The 22,807-nt window shown below is 40.5% G+C and overlaps 1 protein-coding gene and 1 long non-coding RNA gene across 4 annotated transcripts in view; one reads left to right on the top strand and one right to left on the bottom strand.

Moving 5' to 3' along the window:
* gramd1bb (GRAM domain containing 1Bb) overlaps positions 1-22,807 on the top strand; it is a 373,707-nt gene that overhangs the window by 6,206 nt on the left and 344,694 nt on the right. Inside the window, exon 1 of one of the 3 annotated variants that reach the window (XM_062060500.1) lies at positions 19,717-19,887. The exons of the other annotated variants lie outside the window; for them this stretch is intronic. The gene's annotated coding sequence lies outside the window, so the exon portion shown is untranslated. Of the gene's footprint in view, positions 1-19,716; positions 19,888-22,807 lie in introns of those variants that run through there. 3 annotated transcript variants of the gene reach the window in all.
* On the bottom strand, positions 15,619-17,996 carry LOC133659340 (uncharacterized). The gene is made up of 4 exons (XR_009827620.1): positions 17,624-17,996; positions 17,330-17,485; positions 17,106-17,204; positions 15,619-16,576 (listed from the first exon to the last, which is right to left on the bottom strand). It is a non-coding gene; the product is annotated as an uncharacterized LOC133659340 (long non-coding RNA).

Genomic DNA, 22,807 nt, shown 5'->3' with positions numbered 1-22,807 from the left:
ACCGCGGCATTGGTGACATGCGAAACTGCCACAACACATTAATTTATCAACATTCAAATATTACAATTATAATATAAAGAAAATAATTATCAAAATGATACCATAGCCGAAATCAAGGTAGCGCAACTACAAACTTAACCAATGTAAACATGGTAGATTTAAGCTTTAAATAAAATAGAACAAACAAATGTAGAACAATATTTACAATGGAGTTCAGGGTGCGCATCCCACCGTCAACCAATTGTGAGCGCTACATGGAACTAACTACTACAAAGATGATGGTCATAATGACTTAAGTTTTTGCATCTTACTGTTTCGTTATTTTATCCCTTGAGTGGATAATTTACAATGAAAGAAGGTATATTGCGTCGCTACAGCGTTAGTCTGCCGCCACCTGCTGCCAACCACAAGAGGAGCAGCTGACTGCTTGCACCTGCGCTGATTGGAGTAGCAGCAGCCAATCCGGAGGGCGATAAAAGTCAGCGGACACGTCATCTTCAAACAATGTCATGTGTGGCGTGGGTGACACTTGAATTGCTATTGCAGTTGACACATTTAGAACAGCAGTTTCTTTCATTAAAAAAATTGCAGCTCATTTTTATACTTTGCAAACTCATCTTGCGGGCCACAGGCCGGATAAAACCTGTTTGTACGTTTGACACCCCTGTCGCGGATGGTAGTTCTTGCTTTTGCTCCGTTATTGTGTACCATTGACTTAATTTTGCTCAAACAAAAAAGAGACTAAGGAGCATTCACAACCACAAAAAGTTATTCCTGCATATCCCACTGAACTATATGCCCGCGTTCACAAAATCAATGTTAGTGAAGGTCTGGATAAAAGTGCAGAGAGCAATTTATTCTTACCAGAACTGTCCGACTCCTTAGAATAACACTGGCACCATCTAGTCTGTCCGTCATCCTCCATGGCGCAAGAAATAGCCCGCTAACAAACAAACAAACAAACATTTGTATGACATTTTTAGATGTATCTTAGAATAGAATATTCGACGATTCAATTTGGAGGAGTCTGATTTAAATATCAACCTCGCAGTTGAATTGTCGGACATTGAAGCTCCCTAGCATACAACATGTTTTTTAACATAGTCGACGTAAACTAACAAATCAGATATGACAATGAAAGTCTTTAGGGATGTATGGCTGTTAGAATAATCATGTATATATTATCACACAACTCTTATGCTTAAGGGCCGTTGCTATAGTTATTATCAATTGTGCTGAATTTGTATTATTCTTTGTCTGTGCAAAGCTGGCAATCCACAAGATTGCAAGCCAGTCTCGTATCAGTGTTTGTTTCCAGAATCGGCCTGCTGACTGCCAAGGCCGAACATCGAGTACAGTGACGCAGACAGAGCAGAGACAAGGCGATATCATGACTGTCAGCACATTCACATTTTTGTATAATCACATAGCGTCTAACTGGAGCGGTCAAGATTACCCCCTTCCCTCAGTGACTGCTTCAGTGATGTAACCAGGGACCTCCCAAATAAATAGAGGAATCACGTGGGCTGGACTTTTAGAGCGTAGTTTGGATCTGTAACTAGAGTACAGCCCAACAAACGTGTCTCCTCAATTGAGCCAAATTTAACTCTGTCTCTGCATGATTCCTTGCTTCTCGTCTATTTAATAGATGTCATCAGTGTTTGAACCTGACAATGGCTCTTTAAAAGGGAACCGAATCTTAAAGAGTTGTTCAAAAGACTGGCTCTTTATCATAGTCTTTTTTTTATTGTTTTTATTTTAAAAACTGTTTCATTATATTTTATCAAGGACAAAATAAGATTGGTAGCAGTTGTACAATAAGATGTGGAGCAAAATATTTCAAACTTAAATAAATATTAGTTTATTTTTGGATAATATTCTGAAATATTGTTGTCATTGTTAACTCTCCTTCAGGTGGTGCTATAACCCCATCACTACTTAGAATTTCCCCTCACCTTAAAATTATATGCGCATGAGCATATTAAAAAAAGTACAATATAAAATATAAATATGTTTCGGTATTTGTGGAATTAATTAATATATTTAAAATTAAATGTATTTATAGGTACAAAAATTATAAATACAACTTCACTAAAATTAGGACACAAAAAAACACTTTTAATACAAAATTGTACCATCCTACCTAATTCCAACATGTGTAAGAACATGCAGGGGAAAAACTCCTTGGTGTTTGATATAAAATTAAGTCATGGAAACCATTAAAGAAGGCGTAAAAAAGTACTTAGAGATTAAAAAGCAAAGTACTGCAGCAGTATATTAATCTGAGGATTACCTCAAGATCACCTGTTGGTTCTTTCATTGGCAACAAGGTGCAGTTAAGAGGCCCAAACCGCATTAACATACACTGCAAGGATGTTGTGATTATGAATAAAAATATTTACAACATGCAGGTTTCCTATTAAGAGAAGGAAACTGATATTAGAAATTAAATAGCACTGCAGGCTTGATTGAAAACCATGGTCATCATGATGGTTTGTTTCAGACATACTTTTAACCATCTGAGGTATATATACTTAAATAGCAGTTCGGTAGCACCAAGACAAAAAAAAAGTGTATAAAATGTTTTTAATTTATCCTTTTTTTTGCTGAAATCTCTTAATGTTAGTCTTTAAAAAACCTGTTTTAATTGCATCAAAGGAGTTACTCTAACACTAACCCAAAACCTAAAGCATTGCACCATTTGTTTTACTGTATTACTAATCTTATGTATATTTAGGCCTGGGGCCGTACTTATCAAGCTTCTTAGAATTACTCCTAAGAAGTCAGACAATAAACTACAAAATAATACAAAACAAACTAGTCCCCGCCGGCACTCACGCTACCGCTCCCTCTCTTCTATCGCCCACACACTCAATGACGTCACTCACCTCACGGCCACACACATACGCTACTGTCATAACATTTTCTTTCCAATTCATTAATTAGGCAACTAATTTGAAACTGGTGTGGGTGGCTCTATATATACTAGCCCACTGCAGACACATGCAGAAATCAACAAGGAATCGAAAAGTATTAAATCTGTGACAAAAATAATATCCGCTCTGTCTAAACGATACCGTTTGATCAGCTGCTCGTCATCAAAAAAAAAAAAACATTGTTCCGTTCCCTGAACGTTCACGCACGTCTCCCTCGCCTCAGTGCCATCCCCTGCTGGCAACTCCTAACCACTTAAGACACCTCTGAAGGTCTCTTAAATATCGTGGAGAGTAGGAGGATTCTTAGACTTAAGAACGTTGATAAAAAGCTTTTATTCTTAAGTTTGAGAGTAGGACTAAATTTCGCAAATTCTCAGGACTTAAGTGTAAAATGGCACTCTAAGAAGCTTGATAAGTACGGCCCCTGGTCTTACTCGCTAGCATTAGTTTATAGCTGGAGATTGACATACATTTGTTTTCCAACCATGGGAAGGAAGAAAGTGAGTATTAATGACAGTGCTGAGAAGAAGTGGATTATGTTCATTGAATTAAAGAAAGAAATCATCAAAAATATGATTTTGTGTAGCCAGTTCAGCGTAGCACTGCGAGTCTGCACTATACTGAAGCAGAAAGGGTCGAATGCCAGCAAGGAATGTTAAAATATCTAAATGTTGGACATGTATCCATGCAAATATGAAACAGCTGCTGATGGTGTGTTTGAGGGAGAAGCATCTGGAAGTAGACAATGTATACGTCTACTCTTCAATGTAAATGCTGTACATTATTATTACTTCAACTGTAGTTGTTTGTACTACATTTATTGTATTTTTTTTTATACAATATTTCTTATATAAAAGTTTTCTTTATAAAAGGCATTTTATGTTCAAATTTAGGGCTGTGAATCTTTGAGTGTCCCACGATTCGATTCAATATCGATTCTTGGGGTCACGATTCGATTATAAATTGATTTTTTTTTTTTTGATTCACCGCGATTCTCGATTCAAAAACGATATTTTTCCGATTCAAAACGATTCTCTATTCATTCAATACAAAGGATTTCAGCAGAATCTACCCCAGTCTGCTGACATGCAAGCAGAGTAGTAGATTCTTGTAAAAACCTTTTATAATTATAAAGGACAATGTTTTATCAACTGATTGCAATAATGTAAATTTGTTTCAACTATTAAATGAATCAAAAATATGACTTATTTTACCTTTGTGAAAATATTAGACACAGTGTGTTGTCAAGCTTATGAAATGTGATGCAAGTGTAAGCCACTGTGACACTATTGTTTATTTTCATTTATTAATTTTTTATTTTTTTTTTATAAATGTCTAATGATAATGTCAATGAGGGATCTTTAATCACTGCTATTTTGAAATTGTAACTAATATTGATACTGTTGATAATATTGTTTTTTGTTTCACTACTTTTGGATTGTTCTGTGTGTCGTGTTTGTGTCTCCTCTCAGTTGCTCTGTTTATTGCAGTTCTGAGTGTTGCTGGGCCGGTTTTGGAATTGGATTGAATTGTTATGGTATTGCTGTGTATTGTTTTGTTGGATTGATTAATACAAAAATAAAATAAAAAATCGATTTTTGAAAAATGAGAATCGCACGTGAGAATCGCAATTTGAATTTGAATCGATGTTTCCCACACCCCTATTAAAATTGTACTGTTTTGGGGGGCAAGCGCCAATTCAATTAACTTCAATTATTTCAATGGAGACGCTGATTTGAGATACAAGTTAAGAGCTCTGTTACAGAACCAATTATTAAGCTTGTAAATTGAGGGACTTTACGACTCTGCAGGGTAAATAAAAATGACGCTGATGCAGACAGTAGTTTGAAATGAAACTAGGCAACACCCTACTGATCGTTCCACTTTGCTGCCTGTTTTGAAACAACTCTCTTACTAAAGTTGTTTATTGGCCTTTGCCTATGTGCCACCTACTGTTTTTTTGGAGTTTTGTTTTGTTTTGCACATGTACTCCTAATATTACCTGCAATGACACAATGATGACTGTACTGTGCATTCTGTTTAAAGTGTTTATAGGATACAGCAAGGCTATTCTAACTACCTGCCCCCATGTTTAGTTAAAAACATGTTTGCAGCAAATTGTGAAGCAAAATTAAAATTAAATCAAGTGGAAATTGATAAGAGTATATGAAACTAAATTATTGGGAATAATAATTGATAAAAAATTAGGTTGGAAACCACATATTGAATATATAAAGGGAAAAATATCCAAATCCATTGCTATTCTGTATAAAGTAAGACACATGCTGAATAAGACATGTCTGCATAATAAATAATGATAAATGGGTTATACTTGTATAGCGCTTTTCTACCTTCAAGGTACTCAAAGCGCTTTGACAGTATTTCCACATTCACCCATTCACACACACATTCACACACTGATGGCGGGAGCTGCCATGCAAGGCGCTAACCAGCAGCCATCAGGAGCAAGGGTGAAGTGTCTTGCTCAAGGACACAACGGACGTGACTAGGTTGGTAGAAGGTGGGAATCGAACCAGGAACCCTCCGATTGCTGGCACGGCCACTCTACCAACTTCGCCACGCCGTCCCCTGCATATGTTATATTATTCTTTGATTTTTTCCATATTTAACATATTGTGTTGAAGTTTGGGGAAATGTTTATAAAACAAACATAGACCCAATAATTAAACTTCAAAAAAGGGTCATTAGAATAATACACAAAGTGTGCTACTATGAACATACCAATCCATTATTTATAAGTTCTAATGTGTTAAAAATTTTCAAATATCGTGTTTTTAAAAACAATGGAAATTATGTTTCGAGTAAAGAACAGCCTTCCAGCTTGTATTCTTAGGTTATTTAAATTAAGAGGAGAAAACTATAATTTACGGGGGATATTGATTTTTGAAATAGGTAAAGTAAGAACGAATATAAAATACAAATGTATTTCAGTTTTAGGAGTTAAATGGTGGAACAAGCTCAGTGATGAGCTGAAGACATGTAGTTCTTAAGGTTTAAGAAAACCTTGAAAGGTGAAATAATTTAAAATTGTAAAATATAGCAACAAATACTTTCATCCCATTTATTTTTTTTTAACGATGTTCCAGGCAATGTAATTTTCAGTGAATGTATAGGATAGGCAAATATAAGCCTTGGCTTCAGCCTATTCCTTTTTTGGTCATTCTATTCCTTTTGTTTTGTTTTTGTGTGTAAATGTGTATGATTGTTAAATATGTATAATCTGTACTGTACTGGTCACACAAAATGGTTGATTAAATGACCGAAATAAACTTATTTCATTCATTCAAATTCCTAAAAACGCTAAGAGTGCTCCTGTTGTACAGAGGAACTTGGACCACTGTAAACACATTGGCAGATCCTTGCATTGACATCTAACATTGCTACCAAAACATAGAACACTGGGGTCCAAACTTGTGATTTACATAATGGCGCCCTTCCTCAGGGCACCCCTTTAAGCACTCTCCTTTTTTGGCAGTTAACATTTTCTTTTGTAATGTGATTTATATAACTGTTGATGTAGCTTGTTTACTTCAGTCAGTTGTCATTGGTTCAACTTTTTTAGTTATACAAGTGGTGTTCTTCAAGGTTCCATGTGGACTATTCAACTGGTTGCCCGTGAGTTCAGTAAAAAAAAACTGTGAGAGACTGACATTATTGCAGCATATTCTTAAACACTGTAGTGCGGTCCAAGTGGTGATTTTTGACTAACTTTTTTTTTGCAGAAGGTCCTTTTTAAAAAATACAAGAAAAATAGACCAAAATCAAATATCTACTGTAGAAGACGCTGTGGAATAATCAAATTAAGACTAATAGTGACGGGAGATGTCCGGGTACCCGGTCGTTAGCTTCCTGGAAATGTGGCACCCAAAATCATTTGAATAAATATCCCTGGAATACACTATATCAGTGATTCTCAAACTGTGGTACAAATACCATTAGTGGTATGTGGGCTCCATCTACTGGTACGCCAAGTAATTACTTGATTAAAGTACAGTGTTTTATTTTTCTTTATTCAAAACAGTGTTTTTTTTTAAACTAGGGCTGGGCCAATTAACTGATATCAGTACATGACGCGATAAACATAGAATTGATATCAATATAAAATGCGTTTGATGAAACATTTGATATATATTTATACTTCTGGTCGGAAGAAAACACAAATTAAGATGCAAGATTCATTGCATGAAGTCACTCGCGCTCTGGGAACCCAGCAAATAGGATACGGGAAGTGTCACTGGGCCAATCACGTAACAGTATCAACTACCAAGATAGGTTGCGCCATTTTTCTGTCTCGCTGTGGATTCTTTGCATGGAGTGAAGAGAAACTGTAATATCTTGATACTTACAAGCAGACACAGTGTCCATCCATCCATCCATCCATCCATCCATCTTCTTCCGCTTATCCGAGGTCGGGTCGCGGGGGCAGCAGCTTAAGCAGGGAAGCCCAGACTTCCCTCTCCCCAGCCACTTCGTCCAGCTCCTCCCGGGGGATCCCGAGGCGTTCCCAGGCCAGCCGGGAGACATAGTCTTCCCAACGTGTCCTGGGTCTTCCCCGTGGCCTCCTACCGGTCGGACTTGCCCTAAACACCTCCCTAGGGAGGCGTTCGGGTGGCATCCTGACCAGGTGCCCGAACCACCTCATCTGGCTCCTCTACTGTGTCTGATCGAGAGGAGCAGACACAGTGTGTAGACAGAAAATGGAGAACGGACGCATTTTGGCTTAAAAACTAAGGATAAAGGTGAAGTTATAACACTGAAACGCCCTCAGGAAGAGGTGCTTTAAGACATGGCTAGCTAGCTAGCGGCTAACTTCCAGCCCCAGTCGGCAATGTTTTAGCTACCTCTAAATCATTAATCCTCGCCTCCATGGTGACAAAGTACACTGTAAAAACTGTTGCCTAGATCTAACTCAATAAAAATAAGGCAACATTTGCCAAGCAATTTTTGTTAGTTTAGTCAACTAATTGGTATTTTGAGTAAGTACAACTTAATAATATGCATTTCGATTTATGCAAAAAGATTAAGTTGCGTTTACACGAAAAGCCAACAAATTGAGTAAAATCAATGTAAAAAACATCAGCATATTAAACACACAAGACTTAATTAAAATAAGTAACATTTAAATGAAAAAATAATTTGTGTACTCAATTTTATTAATTTTGACCAACTTACCCTTTCTTAGTTTTGAAAATGGAAACTGCTTAAAATAATTACTTAGAATAATAATAAAAAAATCAAGACCTATCAAATTCCAACCTTTATTAAATCATTATCATATAAAAACAGTGGCAATGAGCTGGACAGTATGAACAGTCAACATCCATATTTAGTGCATAGAATGCATGACCTCCACTTTTTAAAGTGCTGTATAGAACACCTTCACAGTAGTTTTCTTTTTTTAACCATATACATATTAAAACATTTTCACAAGCCATATCCAAACCGTGTCAATAAGCTGGAGAGTATTAACAGTCAAGAACATCAGTATACAGTTATTCTGTCCCTCAGTCTTGTGTTATTATTTTACTCCTTTTCTGGAGGTTTATTTTCTTACAGAGCTAAGCTTCTTCAGTCTACAGCTTATCTGGTTAATGTTCCTGTAAGAGAATCTAGTGATTTTGAGTTTGTGGTTGATCTTACACTGCCATCTAGTGGCGCATGTTGGAACCAGGAAGTGCGTTGAGCAGAAGTTAAGAAGTGCAGCAGAGTCCATAAACATGTCGCTCCTGCGTCGAGTGTGTCTTCTTCCTCTACTTTTGCGCTTGTTAAAGGCATAAACTGTAAGTTAAATCATATATGCTCTATTAAGAATGTTTATTTGCGCATTCACTTTGCGCTTCGTGTTATTCAAGGCGCTACGCTATTCACTCTCTAAAGCTGATGTTATCATTTAGCATTGTTGTTGCTAGTCAAAATACTATGTATTGCTAATATTAAGACCTCTAGTTGGTTATTTTGCACACAGAAATAAGTGTGAATGTATGTTTTTTACACAGAAACTGATGTTGTTTATTCTGTTTCTCTGTCACAGTTTTACAAAGTAAAATGGATCAGTAAACTCAAGACTGCTTCACGAGTGGTTACTGAAGCCATATGTTTAGCTCGCTGCATAAGTTAAAGCCCTTAGCTGAAGGCAGAAGAGTAAAAAGTTTAACTACACATCAAGTGCATCGTCGGGGGCCTGAGACTCTCCACGCCAGTCAGCAGACATGTCTAACCACGGAGACACCCCTCCGCTCTCCCAGCTAGAAGTCAGATCAAAGTGCAGCTCGACTTCATCACGCTGGTCATCAGTCAGCCTTGCTGCAGCAAAAGCACGAGCCAACGCTGAAGCCGCCAGCACCAGAGCAGAGTACGCCAAGCGCCAAATAGACATGGAGGTCGAACGGGCACGCATCGAAATGGAAAAAACTCGGCTGGTAGCTACTATGAACGCCCTGAAGCAAGAGGGAGAGGCTAAAGCAGCGCTCGCAGCAGCAAGGGTCCTTGAGGCTGCAGTTTTGGACCAAACAGAGCTGGAAGAGCCGCCAGATATTCCCACTACAACAGCCACGGCTGCCGGCCGCACTCAAGAATATGTAAACTCTCACTTTCACAATGATGCTAATGTGGAAGATGAGACAAAGCCCGATATAGAACAAAAGTGGGACATAAACAACACCAACAATGTCGAGCCAAGCCGACCAACAGCTATGACACATGCATGTGAGTACACCCCCAGCTATCGACCTATCAGACAACCCGAGCCACCGCCATTTCATTCCCCCAACTACACTGAAGCATATAACGTCCCATCTCCATCTTTGCGCCAACAAACTAATGTATCAGACCTCGCTGTGCTCCTCTCACGTCGTGATCTACTGACAGCAGGACTCACAGTCTTTGATAACAAGCCAGAGACCTATGTAGCATGGAAATCTATGTTTCACAACGCCACTGGGGATTTGAACTTGAAATGCTGCGAAGAGCTTGATCTACTGACTAAATGGCTGAGCGGTGAGTCCCTCCAGCATGCTCTGAGGATTAGAGCCGTTCACGTTAGCAACCCAGAAGCAGGTCTTGAACGTTTATGGCAAAGGCTCGACAGAAATTATGGCTCACCAGAAGCGATCGAGGCTTCACTGTTTAATCGCCTTGAAAGTTTTCCCAAAGTTGGCCATAAAGAAAGTCACCTCCTGCAGGAGCTTGCAGACCTTCTCCAAGAGCTCGAGGCGGCGAAAGATGAAGGGTATCTGCCAGGCCTCAGCTTTCTCGACACCTCAAGAGGAATAAACCCAATTGTGGAAAAGCTCCCTGGCGGCCTGCAGGAGGCGTGGGTCAGAGAAGGGTCAAGATATAAAAAGGATCACAAAGCTCACTACCCACCTTTCTCCTATTTTGTCCAGTTTGTCAACAACCACGCAGAAATGAGAACAGACCCCAGCTTCATCCTGCAAAGCTGCGGCTCTACACACATGAAAGCAGAAAGGACACTAGTGAGACAGACACGCTTCAAAGTCCCAGTCACAACAAACAAAACACAGGTCGGTGCGGCTAACAATGAACCAAAAGCTGCCCCTCTTGACCCCAATAAACAGTGTCCAGTGCACAAGAAACCACATTCTCTCACCAAATGTAGAGGATTCAGAATGAAGGCATTGGATGAGAGGAGAAGTTTGCTTAAGGAGCTGTCAATCTGCTACAAGTGTCTCTCATCAACAGAGCACAGAGCTAAAGACTGTAGAGCTACCATTCACTGTGTGGAGTGCAACAGTGATTCACACACCTCTGCCATGCATGCTGGGCCACCCCCATGGACAGATACAGGCCCTGGCATCCCACCATTGGCCCATGGCGGGGAGCCGGATACCCAAAGCCCCACAGTGACCACATCTAGCTGCACTGAGGTATGTGGACAGGGACTACAGGGAAAGTCCTGTTCTAAAATTTGCCTGGTGAATGTGTACCCCTGCTCAGCCCCCAATGAAAAAAGAAAAACGTACGCGATCTTAGATGATCAGAGTAATGTGTCATTAGCTTGGTCCCGCTTTTTTGACATGTTCAACCTGCATGGTGAGGCCCTCCCTTACACAATGAAAACGTGCTCAGGAACAGTAAACACACAAGGGCGAAGAGCTCATGGCTTTGTCATCGAGGGCATAAATGGAAAAGTGTCAATAACACTACCCATACTCACTGAGTGTAACCAGATCCCAGACAACAGAAGTGAGATACCCACTCCTGAAGCTGCTGCAGCACATCCTCACCTCTCTCAAGTAGCCACACAAATACCGCCACTTGATCCATCAGCTGACATTCTTCTCCTGCTGGGCAGAGATGTGATTCAGGCTCACAAGGTCCGCCGCCAGATAAACGGCCCAAACGAAGCTCCTTACGCCCAACAGCTTGATCTCGGGTGGGTAATTATTGGAGATGTCTGCCTCTCAGGAGCTCACAGACCCACGGTGAACTCCTACAAGACAAACTTACTTGATAACGGCCGCCCCAGTTTCCTCTCTCCCTGTGAAAACAGAATCTACACGAAGGTAAAGTTCACAGAAGAAAATCCCCTGTTTGAGAACATGCAACCCAAAGATGAGCTGAGCAAACACATCTTTAAGCAAACAGCAGATGATGACAAACTGGCACTCTCTACAGAAGATGAGTCGTTCCTGAATGTTATGCACCATGGGTTTGTTAAAGATGAGGCTAATAACTGGGTCGCTCCCCTCCCGTTCCGTCATCCCCGACTCCGCTTGCCTAACAATAGAGAGCAGGCACTCACCCGCCTCATGTCTCTACGCAAGACACTAAAGAGAAAGCCGGAAATGAAAGGGCATTTCGTGGAGTTTATGAAGAAGACATTCAACAAAGGACACGCAGAAAAGGCCCCTCTTCTTAAACCCCACCAAGAATGTTGGTATCTCCCAAGCTTTGGCATTTACCACCCACAAAAGCCAGGTAAAATCAGAATCGTTTTCGATTCAAGTGCCCAGTGTGAGAATGTATCGCTTAATCAAGTGCTGCTCAAAGGCCCAGATCTTAACAATGGCCTTGTAGGTGTGCTTCTCCGTTTCAGAGGTGAACCATATGCTGTGATGGCTGATGTGGAGCAGATGTTTCACAACTTTATGGTCAGGGAAGACCATCGTGATTACCTGCGCTTTCTCTGGTTCCGCGACCACGACCTGGATGGAGAAGTGGACGAGTTTCGGATGACAGTTCACGTGTTTGGAAACTGTCCATCTCCCTCAGTCGCCATCTATGGACTCAAGAGAACTGCTGTGGAGGGAGAGAGTGAGTACGGCAGCGAGGTGAGGAAATTCATTGAGCACCATTTTTATGTAGATGACGGGCTAAAGTCATTCGCCTCTGAGGACGAGGCAATCGACATCCTCACCAGAGCACAGAAAATGCTAGCTCAATCGAACATCCGTCTCCACAAGATTTCATCTAACAGTCCTGTTGTCACCAGCGCATTCCCAGGAGAAGATCTCGCTACAGGTCTGCAGGGTCTTGAGCTCGGACAGGACGCACCACCCATGCAATACAGCCTCGGACTGGGCTGGAACTTGTCCACTGACCAGTTGTCGTTTCGAGTGGAGATCACTGACAAGCCCTTCACCAAGCGTGGTGTGTTATCAGTCATCAACAGTTTGTATGACCCGCTTGGGTTCGCTGCGCCAGTGAGCATTGAAGGACGCTCCATCCTGAGAGAGATCTCCAAAAACATCAGTGAATGGGATACTCCTCTACCTAAGGAGCAACAGGACAAGTGGCAGAGATGGAAAGACGCTCTACAGCACTTGGAACAGCTCAAGATCTCACGTATGTATACGTCCATTTCACTGTCCAAAGCACAGAGAAAGGATATGCATGTGTTTTGTGATGCATCCACAAAAGCAGTCGGAGCTGTCGCCTACTTGAAACTCACCACTGCTGATGGACACAGTGACGGGGGCTTTCTCCTCGGCAAAGCCAGGCTAGCTCCAAAACCAGACATCACCATTCCCAGATTAGAGCTGTGTGCCGCAGTGCTGGCTGTCGAAGTAGCAGACATGGTCCAAGAAGAGCTCGACTTTACGTTTGATGAAGTCAGCTTCTACACAGATTCTAAAGTAGTACTCGGCTACATTTTCAATGACAAGAGACGCTTTTATGTGTATGTACATAACCGCGTTGAACGCATCAGGCGCTCCACTCAGGCTCACCAATGGCGTTATGTGCCCACACATTTAAACCCAGCTGACCATGCCACACGTGGACTGCCTGCTGAACATCTTTCCCACTCTACATGGCTCAGTGGCCCTCCCTTCCTCACTGACTCAGGCCTAGGTCAAACACAGGAAATGCCCTTTGACCTCATTAACCCCGAACATGACACTGAGCTGCGTCCAGAGGTTGTATCCTGTGCTACCTCCCTCTCTAAAAGCACTCTCTGGGCAGCAAGGTTCGAAAGATTCTCCAGCTGGACCCGCCTGTTAAAGACTATCGCCAGGCTACGCCACATCGTCACATGTTTTAAGGCTGCATCTGAGAGCAGATGCCATGGATGGCACAAGTGTGACAAGAACATTACTGAAGACCAGCTCCAGCAGGCTAAAGCCATCATCATTCGTGCAGTGCAAAGTGAGGTGTACGCAGATGACATCAGGCACGTGGAACGTGGTGAGTCTGTCTCCAAGAAAAGCCCACTTAGCAAACTGAACCCAGTAATGGACAGTAACATGGTCTTACGAGTTGGAGGTCGGCTGACTAAGGCTCAACTCACAGCAGACGAAACACACCCTATACTCCTCCCCAGTAAACACCACGTCACTCAGCTCATAATCAGACAATTTCATTCACAAGTACGCCACCAGGGCAGACACTTCTCCGAAGGTGCTATCAGAGCTGCTGGTTTCTGGATAGTGGGCGGGAAAAGAGCAGTCAGCAGTGTTGTTTTTAACTGTGTTACATGTCGCAGATTGAGAGGCAAACAACAAGAACAGATCATGTCAGACCTACCAGAAGACAGAATGTGCACAGACCCTCCTTTTACAGGTGTTGGCCTAGATGTTTTTGGCCCTTGGCCCGTCACAGTCAGGAAAACACGTGCAGGTCAGGCAGAAGCAAAGAGATGGGCGGTAATCTTCACCTGCATGAGTACTCGTGCCATCCACATTGAAGTGATAGAGTCAATGGACACTTCGTCATTCATTAATGCGCTGCGACGCTTCTTCGCCATCAGAGGTGCTGCCAAGCTGCTCAGATCAGACTGTGGCACAAACTTTGTGAGTGCTTGCAGAGAACTTCACATTGACAAAAAGGGCTGTCACAATGACAAAATCAACACCTATCTTGGAAACAGTGGTTGTGAGTGGCATTTTAATCCCCCACACGCTTCCCACATGGCTGGATCATGGGAGCGCATGATCGGCGTCAGTCGACGGATTCTGGACGCAATGCTGCTGCAGCACGGAAAGGCCAAGCTCACACATGAAGTACTGGTGACGTTCATGTCGGAAGTGACTGCTATTGTTAATGCAAGGCCGCTTACAGCAGTTTCCACTGACCCAGAGCATCCTGAGATTCTCACTCCTGCCATGCTTCTCACGCAAAAGGCAGCCACCCCCTCAGTCATCCCAGGTCACTTTGATGACCGTGACCTGTTCAGAGCACAATGGAGACGTGTACAGTATCTGGCCAATCTCTTCTGGGGACGATGGAAGAGAGAATTCCTCAGTGACCTGCAACCTCGTCGCAAATGGAGAACACCTAAACCCAACCTACAAGAAGGAGATGTCATCCTGCTAAAAGATGGGCAAGAGCACAGGAACGACTGGCCCCTTGGTGTTGTTGCAAAGACCTTTCCCAGTCAGGATGAAAGGGTCAGGAAGATCCAAGTCAAGATAACCCGCAACGGTGAACAGAGACTGTACTTGAGACCTATCAGTGAGGTCATCCTGCTGGTTCCGAGGAACCACACATAAAGGACCCCTCATATCCTTTGAAAAACAGTGGGTGTGGGTTAGTATGACATCCTGTTGATGTCAGACGGGGAGTATTCTGTCCCTCAGTCTTGTGTTATTATTTTACTCCTTTTCTGGAGGTTTATTTTCTTACAGAGCTAAGCTTCTTCAGTCTACAGCTTATCTGGTTAATGTTCCTGTAAGAGAATCTAGTGATTTTGAGTTTGTGGTTGATCTTACACTGCCATCTAGTGGCGCATGTTGGAACCAGGAAGTGCGTTGAGCAGAAGTTAAGAAGTGCAGCAGAGTCCATAAACCTGTCGCTCCTGCGTCGAGTGTGTCTTCTTCCTCTACTTTTGCGCTTGTTAAAGGCATAAACTGTAAGTTAAATCATATATGCTCTATTAAGAATGTTTATTTGCGCATTCACTTTGCGCTTCGTGTTATTCAAGGCGCTACGCTATTCACTCTCTAAAGCTGATGTTATCATTTAGCATTGTTGTTGCTAGTCAAAATACTATGTATTGCTAATGTTAAGACCTCTAGTTGGTTATTTTGCACACAGAAATAAGTGTGAATGTATGTTTTTTACACAGAAACTGATGTTGTTTATTCTGTTTCTCTGTCACAGTTTTACAAAGTAAAATGGATCAGTAAACTCAAGACTGCTTCACGAGTGGTTACTGAAGCCATATGTTTAGCTCGCTGCATAAGTTAAAGCCCTTAGCTGAAGGCAGAAGAACAGTATAACTCGGTCGGTAGAGCGGCCGTGCCAGCAACTTGAGGGTTGCAGGTTCGATCCCCGCTTCCGCCATCCTAGTCACTGCCGTTGTGTCCTTGGGCAAGACACATTACCCACCTGCTCCCAGTGCCACCCACACTGGTTTAAAATGTAACTTAGATATTGGGTTTCACAATGTAAAGCGCTTTGAGTCACTTGAGAAAAAGCGCTATATAAATGTAATTCACTTCACTTATTTAGTGCATAAAATAATGCATGACCTCAGCATCTCAAGTTTTACTTAGAACCTTCACAGTACAGTTTCTTGCTAAAACAATTTAACATTAAGATTATCTGTACTTCTGTAACAATTCACAAGCAGAACACCTTCACCATAGTGTCTTTCAGTGTGTATATTTTGAAACATTTTAACTTAAACAACTCACAGATCCCTCTTTCTGACCAGCTGGAGCTTCACAGTGGGGCAATTTAGTGTGTATAAAACATAAAAAAAACGTAATTTACACACCAGAAACGATGACCTGGACCTTTGTAAAAAACCTGAACAGGACAACATTCTGAAGAATTCCACTCAATGAACAATGATTTTGAGCGGACACAAGAAAATAGCTGTTCAAAAGTGCAAGCTGACAGTCATGGCTCACTGCCTAAGCTAGAAGCTTGTTTTTGAGAGTCATGAATTTGGGGGTTGGTTTTGGGCGCAGTGTGTCGAGTCCCACAAAAAGTCTTTGAAACACCTCAAATGTTTTGGAAAGTTTGGATGGATACTCAAGATTAAGTGCATGCGTCAACCCCAAAAGTAAGCAGCATGCTTTGGCCAGGTTTCCAAGATGAGTAAGGACTGGTACTCCCTCAATGATGATTCCTACTGCATTTGGCTCACGACAGATGTAGATGCTCATATTCTTCATTTCCAGGTCCTCATGAACAGTGGTCTCTGCAGTTCCCTTTGAGATACAAAAACAGTAATTTAAAGAAACACACATCTAATTTTATATTTAATATAAGTTGTGTGATTTAATTCAGATAATGATTACTTTTGTGAAGACCATTTTGAAAACTTTTGAATTCTAATTTGAGATCTTGTACATTAAACTTGGTACTTAGATGCATTTACAGCCACATGCTTTTTATTGGCATTTTTAATTTGCATATAAAAAACCTGAATAGAACCACCAGAAATTAAAACAAACAAACAAACAGTAATATGTTATATATATATATAGAGTAAATGTTTTAATGCTTGTTTAAGGGGAGTATTTTTTGTTTGCATGTTTTTTTTTGGGCAAACAGAAACACAAGACAGAAAGGCATCACTCTGTGGTGCTATGCTAATTGGCTATCCTGGGGCTCCTGCCAACTAGCTGCATGCTCGACCTCCACCTGACAACTGCTGGTTCAGTCAGTTCACATAAGTAAACCCAATTTAAGCTTGTACATCAGACTGATCCAAACCTGCTTTTAAACAATACTTACACAGTAGTCAGAGATTAGCTCCTGTCCACTCTCTCCCATGTACTCTATGAGGCATCTCAGAGTCACATCTCTCTTCATCACTGCAGAGGCACTTGGGTCCTAGAGTTAATAGAAGAATAATAAATAAATGAATTTTGTTGGCAATTTTACTCTAAATCTGTGATATCGTTATTAGAGCATGATTACAGATTCAGTTGTAAACTTTTAAACCACTTTTAACCCACCTGTATCAGTTCCATCAACAAGTTCTTGATGCGCTGACCAGTCACTCCACCTTTTGCACTGAAGAGCTCCAGGAGTTTTGTAGTGTACCTGTCCAGCTAGGACATAAATGTTGATTCCAGTGGAACAGCAGTGCACCTTCGGAACTCTTCATTAATCTGTAAGACAGCAAATGTTGACCGTTACTGATATTAAGGGTTTTAGTATACATTTTCAGGCAAAAAGTGAGTCTAGTATGTCATGTCCAAGTCATAATGGAAACTTGGTCAGGAAAAATAGAATGATAAATCATTTACCTGGAATGGTTCGAAGAGGGCAGGCCATCTTTCCTTAAATTCTGCCACCCCAGCAGGAGACTTGGCAACCACTTCCTGTCTTCTCCAACTGTACACGTTCTGGCCATCATATCATTGATGCTCCTGGCACAGTCCTTTTACACAGAGGGCAGGTGAATGAAGGACTTACTTGAGGTGAGTTGAGGAATTTGACTTCTGGGTGGTATCTTGACAGATGAGAGCGAAGGGAACTCCAGCATTTAAAAGAGCATGGGCAACCTATATGAATGCAAGGGAAGGCATGGCTGTGTCCAAAGGTCCCATGGTGCAGTCTGTAGTGCTTTAAAAAATCACTCTTGGTTGGCACAACAGTGCTGCACAATTTACAGGGCCATCCCATCTGTCATTGTAGAGAGAGAGAGAAAAAAAGACAAGTTATGGTTCATGTCTAACATCTTGGATATATAAGCCTGATGAGAGCCCTTTATATATGGTTTTTTTTACACCCTAATATACTCAATTGCAGTGTTTCCTCTGGTTAAATTGGTAACCTAGCAACAGTAGGGTGGTCCGGGGGCATGCCCCCACGGAAGAACATTTTGAAAAATGACCCTTTAAATCAGGGGTCCCCAAACTTTTTGACTTGGGGGCCGCATTGGGTTAAAAAAATTTGGCCGGGGGCCAGGCTGTGTATATATATATATATATATATATATATATATATATATATATATATATATATATATATATATATATATATATATATATATATATATATATATATATATATATATATATATATATATATATATATATATATATATATATATATATATATATATATATATATATATATATATATATATATATCTACATATATGTATATATATGTAGATATATATTTATATATATATAGCCTTTGTTTGCTTACTTACTAATAAAAGACAAGTTGTCTTGTATGTTCACTATTTGATTTAAGGACAAACTTGCAATAAAAAACGTATGTTTAATGTACCCTTAGATTTTTTGTAAATAAAGCCGGTAATGCAATTTTTTGTGGTCCCCTTTATTTAGTAAAGTATCAAAGTATCGAAATAATTTTGGTATCGGGACAACACTACAATCAATATATAAATATGTATATCGTGATAGTTTTCAGTCATATCACCAAGCCTTGGGTCAAACTGTGTGTAATGTTGCAAAATTGTTAAATAAAACCTCTGCCTTGGTTTTAATGAATACTTGGGCCTACTACTCTACTGTATTTTGATGTTGGTCGTTATAGTGGTACGTTGAGATCCATTTTTTTTCTGATGGAACCATTACGCTGTATAAAATCAATGTGTGTCACTCTGGCGTCACAGGTCCCCAAACAGGCCCCTTTCATGCTCAATTACAGCATTCATCATCCGATCTATTCACCTACGACGACCTGTTCTTACCTTGCAAGGTCCATCTGTGAATCGTCCTGCTGCCATCTGTTAACGACTCGGGTCACGGCGTGACTGTTTTTATCCTTCAGACATCTCCAGCAATCCATTGCCGCCTCCCCAGTTTATCCCCTTATAGCGGCATCGAGATCGAGGAGTACGGGGGGGTGTACTTCTTTTTTTTTTTTTTCCTTCTTTTTATTGTGTTGTGCATCACGACGGAGGGGCTCAAAATAGCACATCCCCTACAGAGCGTCCAATCTGATCCCGCACACACTGGTTTAGAGCGGGTGGATAGTACGCATATACTGTATATTGAAATTAGCTTTGGGAATTCTGCTTTTATGAAAGATGTGTCATTACATCCACGGTGCAGATGTGATCCATTCCGTTAGAATTTTTTTTTAATGTGTCATCCGATAAGCAAAAAAGATGCATGGCACACCCAACTAGTGACTATTGAGGCGTCCATCAGGCAGAAAAGCTTTTAAGTCTGCCTTGTTTTTGTTATTTGCATATGATTGTGTGTGCACGCCTGGCAGTGAGTGAGTGAGGGAGTCCATGTGGAGCAGGATGGGGAAGTGGAGGGAGAGAGGGAGCTAAGAAGGAGGCTGGAGACAGAACACGGTGAGAGAGAGGGATGGGGGGGGAGGTCATTGTGCAGAAGCAGCAGCAGGAGGAAGAACAAGAGGAGGAGGAGAGCATCCTTCCATCAGTCATACTTTGGGCTGTTCTTGGAGTACTGTGGTGTCGTCTACTGTAAAGCCAGGAGGACACGAAGGCGATGCACACTTACTTCCTTTTGACGCCTGACAGATGGCAGAATGATCTTTGACTCCAACTCTCCACACTCAGGTAGCCGCGTCCTCTTTGAATCTTTTGAAACCTGCAAAGCCGCATGCTGCATCTTGTCCACATGTCCTGCCCGCCTGTTTGTTTGGCTTTTTCGAGTGACTGAGCTGCAAATTAAACATTTTTTTAAAAAAGACGACAGGCGTTTGTGACACTTTGAGATGTTGGGCAGCACCAAGAGGGGATGTGAAGGCTACAGCAGATGAAGAGCACTTATTAGCAGGCTAGACAGGACAGGACAGAGTAGACTTGTCAGCCGGCTTCCCCTTCATTAGCAGTCAGGTGTTCTGCACAAAGAGTCAGAGTTGCTTTTGTCCATGGCTTGTTACACAAAGCATCACCTTGTTTGATATCAAACTGTGTTCACCAGAGACACGGAATTTGCATTTAAATACACACAGCAACTCATGCGTTTCAATTAAACATTTTTTTTTTTCCCCTTGTCTTTTCGCTCTGTTTGGAGCTCGGGATTATCATCAGGTGACTTGGACCCAATCCAGTCTTTCTTGTTATGATGGAGCTTACAATGCGCACACAATGTCCCCGGCTTCTCGCAAACATCTCACGCCGTAGGATGCATATTGTTTGATTTCCTTGGGAAAATAAAAAAAAGAGAGAATTTTCAATCTAGGGAAGTTTGCTTTCAAAACAATGGTGAGTGTGTGTGTGGCTCGAATACACACACGCTCAGCAAGTTAGTAATAATAGCATTAAGTTGTTTTACTGTCTATTCCCAAACTATCAAGTTTGCATCGCTTTGTTTCCCTGTAGAAAATGATGGACATAATTTGTTACAATGTCAAACTGTCCCTAAAAGCAATATTAGTAAGTTGAGGATGTGAGTACTTTTATAGGTACGGACTGAAGTCTGTCAGTACTATCGGGTACAGATCCATGTAACATGTTGGTTGCAGTTTATTTCGAACATGTATACAACTTTAATACGATTTTCACATATAATTTTTCTTTACAACATGTCCGAAAAGGAGTAGAAGAAGCAGAGCTTATTTAATCCTATCCCTTTTCTTCCTCACAGCAATTAGAGTACTAACACATGTTCACTTCCTGTTTTCCATTTGTACATAATTTACGTAAATTCATTCTGGATACACAAGTTAGGTCAGTTATGATTCACATAATGAGATGAAAAATATCTTATTTTCAATAAGTTCAAAAGGCGTAATCTTTCTTGTACTTTGTAAACACTTTTAAATTGAATTTTTTTTTTTAAGTGGATCATATTAGTGCTTTGTTTGACATATTTGCCAAATCCTTTCCATAATTTAATTCCACATACTGATATACTAAATGTTTTAAGTGTTGTACGTGCAGACAGTTTTTTTAATTCACATTATTCTCTAATGTTATATTTCTCTTTGGTTGAGAAGAATTGTTGTACATTCTTAGGTAACATGTTATAGTTTGCTTGGTACATCATTGTAGCTGTTTGCAAATGTGCCAAAACATTGACATTCAATATTTTTGATTTAATAAAAGGTGTGTGATTTTTTTAAATTTTTTTTTTTGCACGTTACAAACAGCCCATGTGTGATAAGTACAAAACTTAGAGTATGAACACTTTGCAGGGCTCAACAAAAGACTTTGTATAATTGTTTGTAATTTTTAAAAAAAATTTGACTTCTGTTCAACCGTGTCTGTATTGAGCCTCTCCTTTGACTGGCACATTCAACCTAATGGCTCTGGCAACACATCGTAGTTTATACACTACTTATACAACTACATGCAAAGTCTACTATATCATACTTGCAAATGAGATACAGAAGTGTAAGAAAGCAAGATATCAATTGGACAACACAGCTCAGCGTTAAATGTTGAAGGATTTTTATTTTTTTTAACAATTTAAGAAGACATCTGAACACACAAAATTTAGTACCGAAAACCAGGTGCCAGTAATTTATACCGTATCGATTCAAATATGAAAAGTACCATCCCTGGTAAAGGTATTTTTCAAGCATTCCTACAAATGTAAAAACAAGGTAACCAAGCTGATCGCTGGTTTGAAATAGAGCGCTCATCGCTAACTACTGTAATTGCTAACACGAGTATAAGACAAATTAACATATTTCCCTATTACAAATGTCAAAGAAGAACAATATTTTTGAGCAAGTTTAACAATACCAATAATAATAACCGTGGTAATTTTGGTCACATATGAAATGTACTCGCTAGGAACTATATGAGGTATTTGTTGGAATCTTGACTTTTCACTTTATATGAGCACCCTTTGCGTCTGTGAGCACAAGCAGTAGTATATTTTAAGATCATTAACAATTCATGACAACCTAAATGTCAGACCTCGTTTCACCGCACCAGATATTTTTCTATGTATGGCATGATTCATGTGGTTTACCTTTTGTCGGGTCTGTGTTGTATCCTGTCTTATAAGTGGTAGGGGACATAATATTACACAACACTGCAATTAGTGTAAATAAAAACCTACACATATTGATCAGTAGACGAGTCCACAGGTGTTTGTTCAGTCTGCGGCCTTTTGTCATTGTCAGTGTAATGTGTTTTTTTAAGCTTCATTAGGGTTGCTCAATATGAAGATTGATGCCGGTTTGTAGCGCCAATGCTTTGGGATGACCTGTTAGAAAATAATAACCCTAATTACAGGGAAGACTTCAATTAATGTTTTTCCAGAGCAATATTAGATAGTACTTTATTGATTCCTTCAGGAGAGTTCCCTCAGGAAAATTTAATTAGTGGAGTCAGTTGGTAACCCATGACGAGAGAACACAACTTGTATTACTGTTTCCTGCAAAAATGTTACAATATTTCCCTCAGTGTGCACCATTCGCAAAACAGGAAAGATGCAATGTTTTTTTTTTTTTAAATAAATTCCATCCAAACGGACTGTGAACTAAATGGATGTCAGAGGGAGGATATGCAAGCGCTTCCT

The sequence above is a fragment of the Entelurus aequoreus genome, linkage group LG10 (genome assembly GCF_033978785.1).
Source record: "Entelurus aequoreus isolate RoL-2023_Sb linkage group LG10, RoL_Eaeq_v1.1, whole genome shotgun sequence".
Taxonomy (NCBI): domain Eukaryota; kingdom Metazoa; phylum Chordata; class Actinopteri; order Syngnathiformes; family Syngnathidae; genus Entelurus; species Entelurus aequoreus.
This window is presented reverse-complemented; position numbering and strand designations above follow the sequence as displayed.